This window comes from Kogia breviceps, chromosome 6 (assembly GCF_026419965.1).
Source record: "Kogia breviceps isolate mKogBre1 chromosome 6, mKogBre1 haplotype 1, whole genome shotgun sequence".
NCBI classification, from domain to species: Eukaryota; Metazoa; Chordata; class Mammalia; order Artiodactyla; family Physeteridae; genus Kogia; species Kogia breviceps.
In genome coordinates this window covers 3,943,720-3,961,857 of record NC_081315.1, presented here as the reverse complement: position 1 = coordinate 3,961,857, position 18,138 = coordinate 3,943,720, and the positions used below count along the sequence as shown (strand labels likewise).

Below are 18,138 nucleotides of genomic sequence, written 5' to 3'. Positions count from 1 at the left end.
AATGACTCAGAGCTCAGAATTTGACCCCATTTTAGCTCCCACCTACCCATTCTCTGTAAGATAACTTACATGGCTTGAATTAACTTTGTAAATGATGGATGTAAACTAACAAATCTGGTCCTGCTGTCTTTTCTGCATTCAAGAATTACACATTCAGTTGCTCATTTTTTGTCTTAGCATGGATATTTAATGACAACCTTACACTTACTTTGACCAAAACAAACGCCTAATCACCGTCTCATCGCCAGCAGGGATACAATGCTCCTTTATCAGCATTATTTCATTATCCGACTAGTTACTCAGCTCAAAACCTCCAGAATTATTCTCAACTCCCATCTCTAGGTACTTCCGGGTTAAAGCCTGATCTGGACCATCAACACTGGGAACTCACTTGAGGCACAATATTAGGCTCCCCAATTCAAACCTATAGATTCAGAATCTGGATTTTAACAGGAGCCCCATATGACAGGTATAAATATTAGAATTTGAGAAACACTGCCACAAACATTCTCTTACATCTAATCTATCAGTCATTATTATTTCCTCTACACCTGAAACAGGTGCAGAAGAGAATACTTTTTAATCGTCTCCATTGTTACCACTGTAATTCTTCATCACCTAGTCCTGCTTCCGCTTTGCTGCCCACATCAGCCAGGGTGTCCCTTTGGAATTATACATCAGACCCTGTTGGTTCCCAGTCTCGCCATTGCATTTGAAGCTCTTTAGGTTGTCCTATAATGTCCTGTATGATCTGTCCTATCTGCCTTTTTGCCATTATTGCCCACTACTCTAATCTCATTTACTCATGTATTGTATTTAGTTACACTAGCCTGTTCTGGACACAATGCCTTGTGGTACACTATGATCAAGTGCTCCGTCTTTACTGGGACCCAGTAACATGCTGGAGGCTGTTTTTGTAAAGGCATCTAATCCTTCACTGCCAACAACATGACCCTGTCCCAGTACCTTATGGACCAGCTTTGTGATACGTCCACAGGAATTTGCCATAAACTCCAAAGGGCATCTTTTCCCATCACGGAGATCTACCATAACACAGTGTCTGGCAGCTCATACAGCCGCAGTTTCAGGGCAGCTGGTGCTGTAGGTAGCCTGGACTGCCACAGAACTCTGTGTAGTTCCGGGACTCACCCAAGTCTGGCAGTCTTCATGTCTCCCAATATGTGGGCGGCCACAGCATACCTATGGTGGAAATGGTTGTCTCCAGAAGCAAAAGAAGCCTACTAGGTGTTTCCTTCTCTGTAGTCATGCAAGGATCTGCAAGACATAGGAAGTTGTCTTTTATTTCAAGAGATATCCCGGCATAGGCCCTAACATTTTACTAGGTGCCAGGCCCCGGATCTTTCATAGAGTTCATCTTCCAAGATCTGGAGCACATGCATTACGAAGACCTTTGGCATATGAGCCACTCACTGCTGGTCCAGATCTTTTGGGATCACGTTATTACAGAAAACAGGACAGTTAACATAGACTCATGAACAACCTATAAATGAATATTAGTGTCCATTCCACATGGATGTGAACACTTTCTGATCCTTTATACTGATAAGCATAGGAAAAAAAAAAAAAAAACATTCACCAAGTCAATGGCCAACTTGCCACATGCTAAGTCTTTATTAATCTGTTATAAAGCAGTGATAGCACCTAAAATGGCAACCACTCTAGATGCTCGTCTTTGGTTGAGTCCACTGTCTTTCTGAAGGATTCAGTCATCTTCTGTCAGAGCCAGATTGATGAATTAAACTGAGCTGTAACAGGGACTACTTTCCCTGCATCCTTTGTATCTTTAAAGGTGTAACTAACCCCCACTGTCCTTCCAAGAATAGGACTTGGTTTTTGATTCACTTTGTTGGATTTAGGGGAGGGTAGCCTCAGAGGCTCCACTCAACCTTCCCCACTGTTCATAGCACTTCCCACACATGTTAAAGATCATGGGTGGAGTTATTTCAACTCTCAGATATGTCAATGCCAATTACACACCCAGTGTTGTGAACTGGAATTGTGTTTCCCTAAATGCCATATGTTGAAATATTAACCCACAGTGTGACTCTACTTGAAGACAGGGCCTTTAGGAGGTAGTGAAGGTTAAATGCGGTCATTGGGGGGGGGGGCTTTAATATAATAGTATTCATAGCCTTGTATGAAGAGTAAGAAAGAGAGATTTCCTGCTCTTTCTCTCTGAAAACACACACCAAAAAAGGGCACTGTGAGAATTTAGCAAGAAGGCAGCTGTCTACAAGTCAGGAAAAGAGGTCTCACCAGAAACCGAATTGACCAGGATCTTGATCTGGGACTTCCCAGACTCCTGCAAAAATAAACAAATGTTTATGTTTAAGCTACTCAGTCTGTTACATTTTGTTATAGCATCCCTAGCAGACCAAGACACTCAGGAAGAGAAGAAATGACCACAGTTTGGGACTGTGGACCCAGTGGACTTATGACCACTTGACCCCTATTACTTCAGTCCCATTAGCCCCAATGATATTAAAGAGGCCGGCTCTGTGACCACCTGTGCTAACACCAGCCCTGGCTTTTGAAGGAGATCCAGCACTGAACATTGCAGTGATGCTGTTTTCTCTTTCACCAGAACTTTTCTGATAGTCTTGGGGAATGATGGCCCCTCTGTCCCTCCAATGGAACGTAATCTTCTGTTGATGTTCTGGTCTTAGCTAATATACCCAACTCAATTTGCTCAGTTCCCTGAGACTTTTTATTTTTCCTTCTATCACCTACTAAGACAACTCAGGTCTTACCCACTTGGCTCAATATGGGTCATTACTTCCTCCAGGCTTCTCTAAGTCACCCCAGCTATAAGCTTGCCCCCACCCCTGGAGTGCTCACAGGGTGTTAAATCTCATGTAGCAAGAAAGTGCTCACAAGTCAATGAATTCTTGCTTATTCAGTCTTAAATCCTGGTTCCCCTTGATCAACCACTCACAAAATCAATCCCACGGGTATTCCTCTGGTTCCTACCAATGTAGCTAGTGACTTCTTATAACTTCCTTGGCATATCCAGAGCTGGATTATTCTGTACTTTTTCCTTTTTTTCAGCCTGGCAGCCAGGAGAAGAGGTACGGAAAATTCCTGAGGATGATGCCTATTTCTTTTTGTGACTAGACCTGTCTAGACCCTTCCTGCACAAGGAAAGGATAAGATATTCCTGGAGAATGAGTAAGCCACTCTGGAAAGTTCATAGGATCTAGGAGGGTCTGAAGAGCTAAAATTCTTGGAGAGTTTAATACAGATGTCACTTTCCCATATCTCAGTATCTTGGGTTTTCTCAGCTAGAATCCTCATCTTAGTTTTGAACAGGCATTTAAACATTTCTGGAACTCTGTCTCAAACCACCAAATCCTGTTCCTAAGTTATGCATTTCTACCTCAAGAGACATGGGGGAACTTTTTTAAACTACAAACCAAAGGTCCTCTGGCTCCCATACTTACCTAAATTGTTATTTTTTTCAGCTTCTCATTATTTCTCTACAGAGTGTCAAAGTAACTTAGTAATAACCAGTCAACTCAGCTGTCTTTTAAGGAATTTTCCCCTTATTTCATTTAAATGCCTGAGTCACCATGCAGGCCCATTCTGGACACCATGTGGTACACATGTTTATAAATGTTTATAGTATTTGAATGATTGATGCCTTAGTCATACTTATTGCTAATATAATTTATCTTGCCTCCTAACTTTTTCTCTTGGTCAGTATTGGGAGACATTTGTCTATTTTATTAGCTATTTCAAAGAACCAAGTTTTAGTTTTGCATACTCTATCCATTGTATCTTTTTATTTAATTAATTTTTGCTCCTATGTTTATCTTGTTTCTTCTAATTATTGAATTTGTTTTGCTTTTTAAAAGTATTTTGTAATTTTTCTATTGGAAAACATGCCCATTAATTTTTATTCTTTTCTAAAATAGACATTTTAAAATAATAATTTTACCTATAACTACTACTTTAATATTCATTTCTAAGTATTTTAATATGCATGCATTGGTTAATGCTTCAACCTGATTGGCCATGGGATGCCCAGATATTTGATTAAATGTTATTTTGGGTGTGTTTGTAAGCATGTTTCCTGATGAGATTAACATTTTAATTGATAGTCTGAATAAAGCCACCTTCCCCAGAGGGGATAGGTCTCATCCAATCTGTTGAAGGCCTGGATAGAACAAAAGGCTGAGCAAGAGAGAATTTCTCTCTATACCTGATGCTCTTCAAGCTGACACATCAGTCTTGTCCTGCCATCCAGCTGGGACTGGAACTCACACCGTCATCTCTCCTGGTTTGCAGGCCTTCAAACTATAAATTTTTTGTCATAGGAGGGGCCAAACACAAGAGCGATCCTTCACCTTAGAAGGGATATCTTGACATGCATTGCACCACTGGGCCCTTAGAAATTTCACTGAGATGGATGGTCTCTGGATTTTTGTCAGACTTATTTCCCACTCTCCGGCATGCAATGTCTTATCGATAAGAATAGAGAAGTTGCTCCTTCTTCCTCACTGGGTCCAACCAGCATAAAGCCATCCATATATTGGATTAGTAATATCTTGTAAAAGGGAAAGGTGATCAGAATCCCTGAGAACTAAATTATGACACAGAGCTGGATATAACCCTGAGGTAGGACAGTGAAGGTATAATTTTGCTGGCCTTTCCAGTTGAAAGTAAACTGCTTCTGGTGGTCTTTACTGACAGGTACCAAGAAAAAAGCATTTGCCACATTCACATGCCAGGTACCGAGGGATATTTCTATTTGCTTAAGCAAGGAAACCACTTCTGGTACAACAGCTACAATTGGAGAACTCAGCCGGTTAAGCTTATATGATCCACCATCTTTCTCCAAGATTCATCTGTCTTCTGTACAGGCCAAATAGGTGCGTGGAATGTGGATACGGTAGGAATCTCTACCCCTGCACCCTTCAAGTCTTTGATGGTGGCACTAAACTCAACAACTCCTCCAGGAACGCAGTATTACTTTGGTTTACTATTTCCTTAGGTAGAGGCAGTTTTAGTTACTTCTACCTGAACTTTCCCCCATAATAGCACTTACTGCACAGGTCACCGAACCAAACTGGGGATTGTGTCAGCTGCAGAGTGTATGTATTCCAACTATACATTTAAGAACTGGATAAATAACCACAGAATGGGTTCAGGACACGCTGGGCCCTTAGTGAGATGAACTTGAGCTAAAACTCCATTGATTACCCGACCTCTATAAACCTCTACTCTGACTGTGTCCACTGCTAATTCTCCTGATTCGTGTGAGTTCAGAGCCAGCGCCTCTCTAGTAGTCCCCGAAAGGCCTGATTATTTTCTTTTCTCCTATGTACAGTTTCCCTGTTTAAAAGAACAGCAACAACAAACACTATAGGTCTCTTTGGGAAGGCTGGGAGAAATATTAACAGTATAGATTTGGGGGAGTGTACCAGGGTCTTTTCTCAATGGGACTGAACTTCCCCTTCATTTGGGGCTTATAAACTGGCTTATGTCTGGAAATTGATTGAGAGGCCATGACTCTCTGTTTTTACAATTCAGATGAGACTTTTATTCATGTGACTTAGAATCTTTCTGCTTATACAGATCCAGAGAGAGTCCTATAACAGAACGCTGCCGCTGTGTAAACATCTCTACTGCTTTGCCATATGATCCAACAGATCCAATGGCTCTTAAGGTGCCAGTGGCTGATAGGAACGCAGTTTGGAGTCGTTGACGGGATCTTAGTGTTGAATCCACAGCCCAGACCCTTAGGACTTGGGAGTACAGCTCTACATCTGCAGATAACTAACTACTCTCCTTTTGAGAAACAGCTCCTGTGTTGCTACTGGGCCTTAGTAGAGACTGAAAACTTAACTGTGGGTCACCAAGTTGCCATGTGACCTGAGCTGCCCATCATGAACTGGGTGTCATCTGACCCACCAGACCTAAGGTTGGGTGTGCACATCAGCGCTCCATTATCTAATGGATGTGGTTTATACATGATTGTGACTGAGCAGGCCCTGAAAGAACAAGAAATTTACATGAAGAAGTGGCCCAGATGTCCATGGTCTCCACCTCCTGCTACTCTACCTTCTCTCCCACACCCTGTACCTGTGACCTCGTGGGGAGTTCCCTTTGATCAGTTGACATCGGAAGAGAAGACTCAGGTCCAGTTTACAGATAGTTCTGAAAAAACTGTAGGCTCCACCCAAGAGTAGACAGGTGTAGCACTACTGACCCTTTCTGGGACATCCCTGAAGGACCGTGGTGAAGGGAAATTCTCTCCGTGGGAAGAACTTTGAGCAGCACACCTCATTATTCACTTTTCTGTGGAGGAGAAATGGCCAGAAGTGCAATTCATACCAATTCATGGGCAGCGTCCAAAGGTTAGGCTAGATAACCAGGGATTTAGAAGAAAAGCATAATTGAAAAATTGGTAACAAGGAAATCTGAGGAACAGGTATGTGGATAGTCCTCTCTGTGTGGGCAAGAAATTTGAAGATATTTGTGTTCCATATGAATGCTCACCAAAGGGTGACTTCAGCAGGGGAATATTTTAATAATCAAGTGGGTAGGATGATCTGTTCTGCGTATAAAAGTGACCCCCTTTCCCAAGACACTCCTGTCATCTCCCAAAAGGCTCATGAACAAAGAGGCCAAGGTGGTAGGGATGGAGGCCGTGGGCTCAGCCATATGGACTTCTATTCACCAAGGCTGTCCTGGCTATGGTCACAGCTAATTACCCAACCTGCCAGCAGCTGAGACCAATATTGAACCTGCAATATGGCACCATTACCTGGAGTGATAAGCCAGCTACCTGGTGGCAGGTGGATTACATTGAACTGCTTCTAACATGGAGGGGGATGCATTGTGTTCTCATTGGAATAAATCCTCTGGGCATGGATTTGATTTTCTTGCACACAATGCTTCTTCCAATACTACCAGCTTTGATCTTAAACAATGCCTTATCACTATCATGATTCTGCAAAGCTTTGCTTCTGATCATGAAACTCACTTCACAGCCAAAGAAGTATGACCATGGTCCATAATCTTGGCTATCATTGTTCTCACCAAATTCCCTACGATTCTGAAGCAGCTGGTTGGATAGAATGGCTTCTGAAGACTTGTTACAGTGCCAGCTAGGTGACAATACCGCGCAGGTCTTGTGCAAGGCTCTCCAGAAGGCTTTATATGAGCTGAATCCGTGTCCAATATAGGGTGCTGTTTCTCCCATAGCCATGATTCATGGGCTCAGGAATCCGGGAGTGGAAATAAGAGTGCTAGCATTCATTATTACACCTAGTGACCCAAATGCAACGTTTACTTCCTTTCCTGCGACCTTAGGCTCTGCTGGTCTAGAGATCTTAGTTCCGGAGGGTGGAATGCTTCAACCAAGAAACACAACATTGATCACATTGAACACTGCTGCCTGGCTACTTTGAACTCCTGCCTTTCCTTCAACAGCAAAGAAGGGGTTTACAGCGCTTGCTGGGGTGATTCATCCTGATTACCAAGGGGAAACTGGAGTACTGCTCCACAGTGGAGGTAAGGAAGAGTGTGTCTGGAATATGGGAGATCCATTAGGGTGTCTTGGTAACTCTATGCCCATGATTAAGGTGAATGGAAAACTACACCAACTCAGTCCAAGCAAGACTACTAGTGGTCCAGACAATTTGGGAATGAAAGTCGGAGTCACGTCACCAGTTAAAGAACCAAGACCAACTGAGTTGCTGGCTGAAGGTAAAAGAAACACAAAAGGTGTAAGTGGAAGAAGGCAGTTACAAATACCAGCTACTACCATGTGAACGGTTACAAAAACAGACACTGTCATGAGTATTACTTGTTTTGTTTTAAATGAATTTGTATCCAAATATCTTTGTTTCCTTCCTTTCCTTATTTCTTTATCATGTCACATAAGATATATTGGCTTTACATCATAGTGTATAAATATTGTTAATTTTACACAATAATATTTAAGGTGGAGAATAAACATTACACTGAAACTTTACCTCCTCTTGGGGAGTGGTTAGTACATTTTTAGTTGTATGCAGGAAAGTTGAATCATGTTCGGTGGAATTATGCCCTTGTTATTGTCCTTATTTGGAGATTAAATATTAAATATGTCTTTATTTGGAGATTAAATATGACATATGTTCACCTAGTTGACAAGGAGTGGACTTGGCATGATTAACTCTATGTGTCAACTTGATTGGGCCATGCAGTGCCCAGGATTTGGTTAAATATTATTTCTGTAATTGTCTGTGAAGATGTTTCTGGATGAGATCAATATTTACAGTAATAGGCTGCATAAAGCAGGTTGCACTCCCCCAGTTTGGACCTTATCCAAACTCTTAAAGACCTAAATAGAAAAAAAGGCAGAACAAGAAAGAATTTGCTCTCTTGGCCTGATGGTTTTCAAGCTAGAACATGGTTCTTTCTTCTCCTGCCTTTGGACTCCAACTGGAACTTGCACCATAGGCTTTTCTATTTCTCAGGAATTTGGACTGAAGTTCTTAGAATTTAGCCTCCATAATTGCATGGGCAAACTACTTATATGAAACTATATATATATACACATACATATATATGTATATATATATATATCCTATTGGTTCCATTTACTCTCTACAGTCCTGACTAATACAACATATTCTGCATTCTATGTTGGTTTATGACCTTTGTTTTTCTTCTTTTACAAGTGTGGCTTTCAAATTCCAAGTATATGAGCATTCTTATAAAAATCTATTGACTTCAAAGTTGATTTGACTGTGGTTAAAGTACATGATATACAGGTTACCTTTTTTTAAAAATGTTATTATGCCCTGATATATGATCAACATTTGAATATTTCAGATATGCTTGAGAATAATATCTAATCTCTAATTTTGCAGTGATACATAAACTGAATAGATAGTAGTTGAGTAATCAAGTTTGCTAGTTTCATTTTTCAAATTAACTACACTTATATAAGCTTTTCTTCTCCATGAGATACTCATAATTGCAAGAGATGTTTTAAATTTCTCATTGTGAAAGTAGATTTTTAAATTTCTTCTTTTTTACTTGGTACATAAAGACAATTTTTGTATTTTCCTGGTGAATTGTAACTTTTATCATTATAACATGACCTTCCATTCTTTTTTTTTTTTTAAGATGTTAGGGGTAGGAGTTTATTAATTATTTATTTTTCCTGTGTTGGGTCTTTGTTTCTGTGCGTGGGCTTTCTCTAATTGTGGCTAGCAGGGGTCACTCCTCATCGCGGTGGGTGGACCTCTCACTATCGCCTCCTCTCTTGTTGCAGAACACAGGCTCCAGACGCGCAGGCTCAGTAGTTGTGGCTCATGGGCCTAGTTGCTCCGCGGCATGTGGGATCCTCCCAGACCAGGGCTCGAACCTGTGTCCCCTGCATTAGCAGGCAGATTCTCAACCACTGCGCCACCAGGACAGCCCACCTTCTATTCTTGATAGTGTGTTTGTCATAAGATACTGTCTGTCTGATATAATTAAAGCTATGTAATATTTCTTCTGGTTAACAATTGTCTGGTATTTTTTAAATCCCTTTATATATTTCCAGTTTATGTTTTAGTTTTGTTTCCTATCAGAGCATATTGTTGTCTTTTTGAAATTCATTCTGACACTTCTTTTTAAATAGTGTATTACATTTTTCATGGTTGTGCACACACTGAGACTTAGCTTTAACTTCTTACCTTTTGGATTTTTTTTACCCTATGTTTAACTATCTTGCATATATTTCTCTTTTTTTACCTTTAAATATATTTAATTTATTTTAAAAATTTGCTTTGGGGGCTTCCCTGGTGGCGCAGTGGTTGAGAATCCACCTGCCGATGCAGGGGACACGGGTTCGTGCCCCGGTCCGGGAAGATCCCACATGCCGTGGAGTGGCTGGGCCCGTGAGCCATGGCCGCTGAGCCTGCGCATCCGGAGCCTATGCTCCGCAACGGGAGAGGCCACAACAGTGAGAGGCCTGCGTACCACCAAAAAAAAAAAAAAACCAAAAACAAACAAACAAAAAATTTTGCTTTGGTTTTGTTTTCTTATTCAATTTTCCTCTTTACTCATGTACAAGTTATATACTCCCTATTCTCTGTCTGGCTATCCTTAAAATTTTACCAGGCATAATTTACTGCATATAGACAAATTAATGTCTCTGTCCTCCCCAAAATAAAGGCTTTAGAAAACTTGAACTGTAATAAATACTGTACTGACTTAAATGCTTTTCTAGGATTTTAATCCTATCAATTTAATATCATAAATGAGACTCAGAAAATCAAAACTGTATGTTGTTTATTTTTATTTTTACCAGTTTCTACTTCATTCTTTCTGCATCTCAGAATTTCCTCCTAGTTCATGGGCATGTTCTACTTCTCATGCTGCACTTCCTTTAGAGATTCTTTACTGTAGGCTTGCTAGTGGTAATTGCAGCTTTTGTGTATTTCAGAATTGCTTTTACTTGACTTCATTTTAAAAGATAATTTTCTTTTTTCTGGAAAAAAACAAGTTGATTAACAATAATATTCTCTTAGCATTGTACTCCAAAATATAGAACTCTGTTTTCAGGCTTTAGCTGCTGAGAAATCTGTCATTAGTCTAAATGTTCCTGTTTATGCGATCCTACAGATCCCTCTGGCTCTTTTTAAAATATTTTATTTGTGTGGGGTGTTTCTCAGTATTCTTTTAGGTGTGCACATCTTTATGTTTATCCTGTACATTTTAAAATGTGCTTCATGTACCTGTGGATTTATGTCTTTAATCTCTTAAGGAAATTTTTTAGTCATTCTATTCTCAAATATTTTATTTTCATCTACCTCTTCATTCTCTACTTCTAGATATTTGATTAGATGTTATGCTAGACTTTCCCATTGTATCCCTCATGTCTATTAAATTCTCATTTTTTTGTTTACATTTTATTTTTTTTTATTGAAGTGTAGCTGATTTACAATATTATATTAGTTTCAGTGTTACAGCATAATGATTCAATGTTTTTATAGATTATAATCCATTTAAAGTTTTTACAAAATAATGGCTATATTTCCCTGGGTTGTACAATATTTCCTTCTTGCTTACCTATTTGACACATAGCAGTTTGTATCTCTTAATTCCATACTCTTATCTTGCCCCTCCCCACTGGAATCTAAAAAATAAAACAAATCAATATATATAAGAAAACAGAAAGAGATGCAATGATATGGAAAAAAACTAGTTGCATACGTTTTTATTTTATTTTCTATCTAGCAACTATCTAGAGCCACTTTAGCTCCCTTCAAAGTTTTCTGGTTTAATTTGAGGGTCTCTAGTTCTATCCTGCACTTTGCTGCTGGTAAAAACTTTGTCAGCACTGATACTGGGAATTGCCCTTGGGGTAACCCACCTTTAACAGGTACTTTCCTCTATCAGTTTGAATTCAAGTCTCAGCTTCCTTCCCACCTTTTGTTTGTAGGAGGCCTTTCCAAATATCTGGACTGCCATACTTCTTTAGCCAATTCTTTTATGCTTAATATTTCCCTTTGCGTTTAATTTAATTTTTAACCAACTTTATGGAGGTATAATATACACACTATAATATTCAACCATTTTGTGTTCAATTTTATAAATCTGGTAAATGTCGATAGTTGTGTTAAAATCACAATAATCAAAATTTAGAAAATTTCCATTACACTCAATGACCTAGTTTTTCTTTATATTCTATCCCCTCCTCCCTGCTCACTAGCCCACTACAACCAGTGATCTGTTTCTTGTTACTATAGTTTTTAGATGTTTTTCCTTTGTAAAACTGCATGCCATTCATCTGAAAGACCTAATTTCACCTGAGATTTTAATTCTGTCTTGCTTTCTAAAAGGATTATTTTTATTGTCTCTTTTGTTTTCAGTAATGCTAAAGACAATTACCTCTAGATATATCAATTCAACTTCGTTTTAGCTTAGAGCCTCCAGTGAATGAGTTTCAAATTTTATTTCCTGCCTTGAGTAGGATACAAAAGTGATAAGGAAAGAATGTCTGCTCTTTTCCCCAAGGGTGTTTACTGCACCTCTTGGTCTGTGTGTGTGTGTGAGTGTGTGTGTGTGTGTGTGTATGTGTGTGTGTGTGTGTGTGTGTTAGGATCATTTTAAGATCTTTTTGAGGATTTCTCTTACCTGCCTTTAATGTTTGCACTCTTTATATGTAGGACAGGGAAAGAGAACTGAAATCTGCATGGAACCAAATTAGAGAAACTTGTAAAAATGTGAAAATGTCTCTCTGTCCATGAGCACTGCTTTCAACAAGATTAGAACATGAGGATTGGCAGCTTCTTTGTCTAATTGCCGCACTGTGTTTTCCTGACTTGTTCGTTTGTTTAACTTCTTTATTGATCTTAACATTAATTTCTATGTGGAGCAATGTTGAAGTCTAGCTTGACTCCATCATACTACCCCAAAACTTTAATTCAGTAGTTTTAAAACCACATATATCGAAGTAGAGGGAATTGTTATATCTAAGAAATGATGTACTTTTAAATAATGGCAATGGAGATTCTTTTAAATAATATTCGGATCAAAGCTATTTAGTTTTGTAATTTTGTCAAAAGAGGTTATTAAAACACTCCCACCTCAGTAATCCAAAGTAAAAAAATATATCCAGAGATATTTTACCTACTTTGTCTTCACATTTCTCTCTAATCCATCTATAGACCTGTTTCCACGTTATGGTGTTATTTCTTTAAAACATGTATTTTTTGCAATCTCAGGGCCTAATAATGTGCATGGCATCTAGTATAAGTTTAGTAGGGATTTTTTATTGAATATAAAGAATATTGTGATTTGAAAGAAGTTGCAGCTCTAATATTCCACACATTTTGAAACTATAGCCATATGCATAAAAGAAGCATATAATTTCTGTTCAATAAAGACTAGATATAAACTGTACATAATAGAAATAATAATTCTTTAAAATTTATATATAAACTCTGAAAAGGAAATTACTAATTTAACTGATAGTAGAACAGCTGATTATGCCAGGAAATGTCACACAGGATGCAACAGTCAAACAGCAGATGACACCAAGCTAGGACAATGTCAGGAGAATCAATGGGACAGACATTATATAACTGTGTAAGTTTCCTGAGCGCCCCCCCGAGGATGAGTGTATATTTAATAACAGAGCTTCATACCAATGCAGTATCTGTAGACGCTCTAAATATGTTTAATTTGGTTAATCCACATAGATGGCATTATTCCTAACGAATGTGTTTGTTGCATTTATAAGGCCTGCATATTGATAAAGCTTTCATGGAAGCTACTCAAGCAAAGACTACTGACTAATCATCAAAATGAGTCTTCTCTTCTTAATAGTTCTAGAGCTCGACTCTGTGTGAGTGGGAACAAGGAGGGCCACCTCCACACCTGACTGACTCTTGGAAACGTGCATGGGGCTATCATGAGTTCTTTCCATTTCTGGATGACTGAGATGGCTCCTACCCTCAGGGAAACCTTCAAAGTCAGGTGTCGAAAGCATTGGAGCCTCTATCAGGCTGGGTTCCTGAGTCCTAACATAAAAACTCCCTATTCCCTACCCCCAGGAAATGAACCAAAAACAAATGTGCTGGTTTTGAGCCACTGCACATTTGGAGCCAGTTCGTTACCCCAACCTACGTTAAGTAATACTATTCCTGACCCAAGTGATACCAGTCAAGACTAAGAGTTGCCCTCTTTTTATAAAAAACCTGAATTAAACCCCTTGCTGTTTGAGCACATCAATTAATACAGAAAAAAAACATATTTCTAGTTTCCCTTTCTATATTATAAATGGACAACACACATTTATATATTCAAATTTTCCATACAGCCATTATTTCCATACAGAAAAATACAATAATACCTCAGCAGAGAAAGAAAAGTAGGGCTAAAGAAAGATTTTATGACCTTTTTGCCCCACACTCTTAGAATAAACTGGGCGATTCTATGCCATTACTTCTCACAAAAGTGAACTGCTCTACGTATGTAGAATATGCTGCATAAAAGTTTGCAAAAAGCAAGCACATACTCATAGTATTCGTGTTCTTTTAAACATTTCTTTCATAAAATGTATTTTCTCCAGTATTACAACTTAGTACAGGATTTAAATGAATTGATGAGTTGGTTGAATTCTCAGGCAGACTACTGTTGCTCTGTCTGAGAGAGAAAAAGCAGTTCATTTGTAGCGCTCTCCATAACTGTATATAATAAAAATGTGTCAAAACACTCAGAAGGTAGAGAATGTAGACTGTAATAATAGGCCCTGTTACTAAACAGTTTTGATACCTCAGTGTAACTGTGTTCCCTGTGGGACAACAGCAAGACATTCAGCAGGAAATTGTATCATCATTCAGGTCTGGTGGACACGGTCATTAGGGGCAGCAGGGGACTCGTGTTCCGTGGAGGAGCGCTGTTCAAGGTCCTCACAGCAGCTTTCATACCAGTTTTTAAAGAGGAACATACCAAATGGCATGTGTACACCTTGACAAAATTGCCCACAGGGGCTTCATTAAAAGCATTTACCATGAAAAATCTTCATAACAGCCTTTTGTCGGAAAAAGTAGCCGCAAGGTGTCAAATTCTGGTCTTTTCAGTACATGAGCCGCTGCCATTGCTAGATTGTCCTGACTAAAGCTGGGTTTTAAATGGTTCTTTAGGAGTAAACTCCTACATTTGTCAAATTTTATGTAATTCGGAAATTTTGTTTGGAATGTTTATTATGTCTCTCACCTAAGCTAAGTTGCTTACCTTTAGCGCATCCCCTCATGAAAAGAAAAGGAGAGCACAAAAGAAGACAAAGATGCTCTTCTAAAAATACACCAGACCCTCAACTTTGGTTCTCATTTGACTTAGCGATTTGCTCCTTATGTCCTAGCTCCTGTTGCTACAGGGTTTGAGTTTTAATTGTTCAATTTTCTTTGGGATTACCAGTTTCTTCATACTTTCCTCGTACTTATACATTGACAACTAACATCCCATCCTACCGGAAACCACATGGTTTTTTTTTTTTCTTTAAAATGGGAGTAAAAACATCCTATTTTAATTCTTAGATGATGGCAGTTGGCAAGTACTTAAAATGGAATGAGTAGTGTGAAACTATTTCTATGTCTTGAGTCCTTTATATACATCTTACTTACAGTGCAAAGCAGTTGAAACATATGCATTTTTGTGCTCCTTGTTACCTTTATTGTAAATATCCTTTCTCTCCCCTCACTTTTTTCTTGACCACTTTCTTAGAATTTACCTTATTTCCTGTCATTGGATTTCCTTGCCTACTCAGAGCTCAATCTTCCTTTGCAGTGCCTTGGCTCTGATATTATTTGAACCCACTGCATTGATCCTGACACCTGTTCTCTGGAACTCATCCCTATCCTATTCTCACTTTGCTTCACTTCCAGATTCGAATTCATGCCTTATCATTATTAGCCTCCTTTGAAGCATCCTCAACAGCCTCCATCATCGATTTCACCCATAAAACTGCCCGCAGTCCCCACTATGGGAATCTTCCATCAACACTGCGCTTGAAGAAAAATACCTACCTTGTTGGCTGCTCTCATTTTAAAATACGACCACTAACTTATGTGGGCCCTTGATGTGGATCTGCCATCCTCTTACAATTCTCCAGTCCAGTAACTTGCCCACTCCTTCCAAGAAGTATTGTAACCATCTTCTCTTTCCTCAAATTCTACTCCACCATCGCTTCTATCCACTCCTATCTTTCTTCCAATGCACTGTTAAAATAGAAATAAGCACAGAAACAAAATTCCAGCTGTAGCCAGCATCCCATTTCTAACTCATTCACTACTGTTCTCACATATTCTGTCCAGACTCCTATTTATAAGGATCCATGGTTGCCCTTGTTCACTAGATCCCATCTACCTTTCTTTACTCAGGGACATAATTGTAGGAATCATTCCTTTTCTCATCATTTTACTCCTTTCTCTTTGCTCCTTGCTCACTTTATATTTTTTCATTAAAAAATCTTTTTACACTGTAACCACCCCCACCCGCTGTACCACTTTACAGCAAAACTGCTCTCTTCATGTCTTCATCACTCAGTCTTTCTTGAACTCACTAGTTTTTACTCTTCTTACCCAACAAAATATCTTTGCTTATATACACTTTGCTAAATTCAATAAGTAATTTTTTGCTCACATTTTGCTTAATCTATTAGCTTCACTCAATTTGATCATATTTAAATACCATCTCTTTGCTGATGATTGACAAATACCTCTTGGGATGTCTATCCAGAATTCTAGACTGGTATATTAGGCTAGTTACTTGACATCTCCACCCAAATGCATAAAACTTTACTCAATATCTACCTTAAAACTTACTCTTTCCATAGTTTTCTCCATCTTAATAAATGGAAACTTCATCTTTGAGTTATTCAGCCAGAATAAATCCTGAATTTAGAGTCCTGTCTTTATTTTTATATTTCATAACCAAACCACAATGAACTCTTATCTCCACACTAAAATACACTCAACATCTGTCCTCTTGACACAGTCTCCACCAATAACAACTCTGTACAAGCCACCATGTATTACTCCTACCTGGACCATTGCCACAACTTCCCAAGTTATGTCTTCCTGCTTTCACTCGTGTCCACCTATCTTCCTTTTAATGCAAAAACCAGAGGGAATGATGTCAGCCAAACCATTCCTATGTGGGTTGTATTTGTTCAGTTTTAACTTGTGTTATTTACAAATTAAGAATTATATTGTAAATTCTACTGGTTATTTATCTTCAATTTTATCAATGTAAATATAATACCCTATTTCTCTAATTATCAAAGACAAGAAAATATATTTTCCTGATTTTTAACAAGCAATATGAGGTATATTCACGAAATTGTTTTCTTTCTTTCTCCCAGTTTTCATGATTGTTAATTTGTTCCTGAAGTTTTAGATGATATTATTTTTACTACATATAAAATCTATTAAGATTGCATAACGATGGACTATCTTAATGAATATCAGTGAGATATTTGTATGAAAAATGTATGCATGAATGTACTAATCATGATTTGATTTCATGTATAAAATACATGAGTGAGAAATACTTTTTTAACCAGTCAGTATTAACTTGCAACATAAGTCTCTTAAATTTTCTATATAGGTTAAAATTTATGTCACAAGTAATGTAGAAATGTTGAACTATTAATAATTAGAATTCAGTTTTCCTGAGTGGTTGTAGGAATTGATCAAGAAGTCAAAGACATAGTTTCATTTACCATGATACAGACAAAAAATTTGGATTATGGGAGAACCAGATTGATACAACAGAGAAGCTAGGCAGAAATGTGGAGCTACACTACAGAAGGACTAGATGATTTACCTAGCCTCTTCAATTTTCTTCGTAGCAGAGTCTTAGCATGGGTACGTTTCATTAAAGTTAAAGGCCAAGAGGAGTTACTCTTGATCATTATCATATCTTTTCCTACTAATAAGTGAGCAGATGTAGGAGAAAAGAGGAATTTATGGCACTTTCTTCTTTGCCTAAAACATTCAATAAATAGTCCTAAATTTTCTAATGTTGAATAGTCAATTAAACTATGGGCATGATTTGGGATATAACTGGGACTGGGTTTCATTTCTGTGGATAACTTGACCACTTGGGAGAAAAATACAATATGATATGCATTTATAAATTATTAATGTTTATCTCTCCATATACACATATACACACATGACACATTGACACACTGTTTATATTGCTTTTTCACTGCCAATATTTTTATTCTACACATTTTCTATTTCTCATTTACTAATCTTGGTTTTTCTTTCACTTGGCTGGAAACGTTCTTCTTAAGTGTTTTACTCAGAAGAGTATATATTTTCTCTGTCTTGGCAGCCATGATGTTATTTAAAATTATTTCGCCACATAGACATCATTGATTACCTGCAATGACCCTCTATTTCTCATTTACTAATCTTGGTTTTTCTTTCACTTGGCTGGAAACGTTCTTCTTAAGTATTTTACTCAGAAGAGTATATATTTTCTCTGTCTTGGCAGCCATGATGTTATTTAAAATTATTTCGCCACATAGACATCATTGATTACCTGCAATGACCCTCCTTCAGTCACCTTCATTCTGGCTTAATTGCATATTAGGAGCTATATCTTCTTAACATA

General features: G+C 38.2%; 1 pseudogene; it reads left to right on the top strand.

The window, feature by feature from the left end:
- Positions 1–948: 948 nt before the first annotated feature.
- Positions 949–7,436, top strand: LOC131758809 (uncharacterized; annotated as a pseudogene).
- Positions 7,437–18,138: the final 10,702 nt, after the last annotated feature.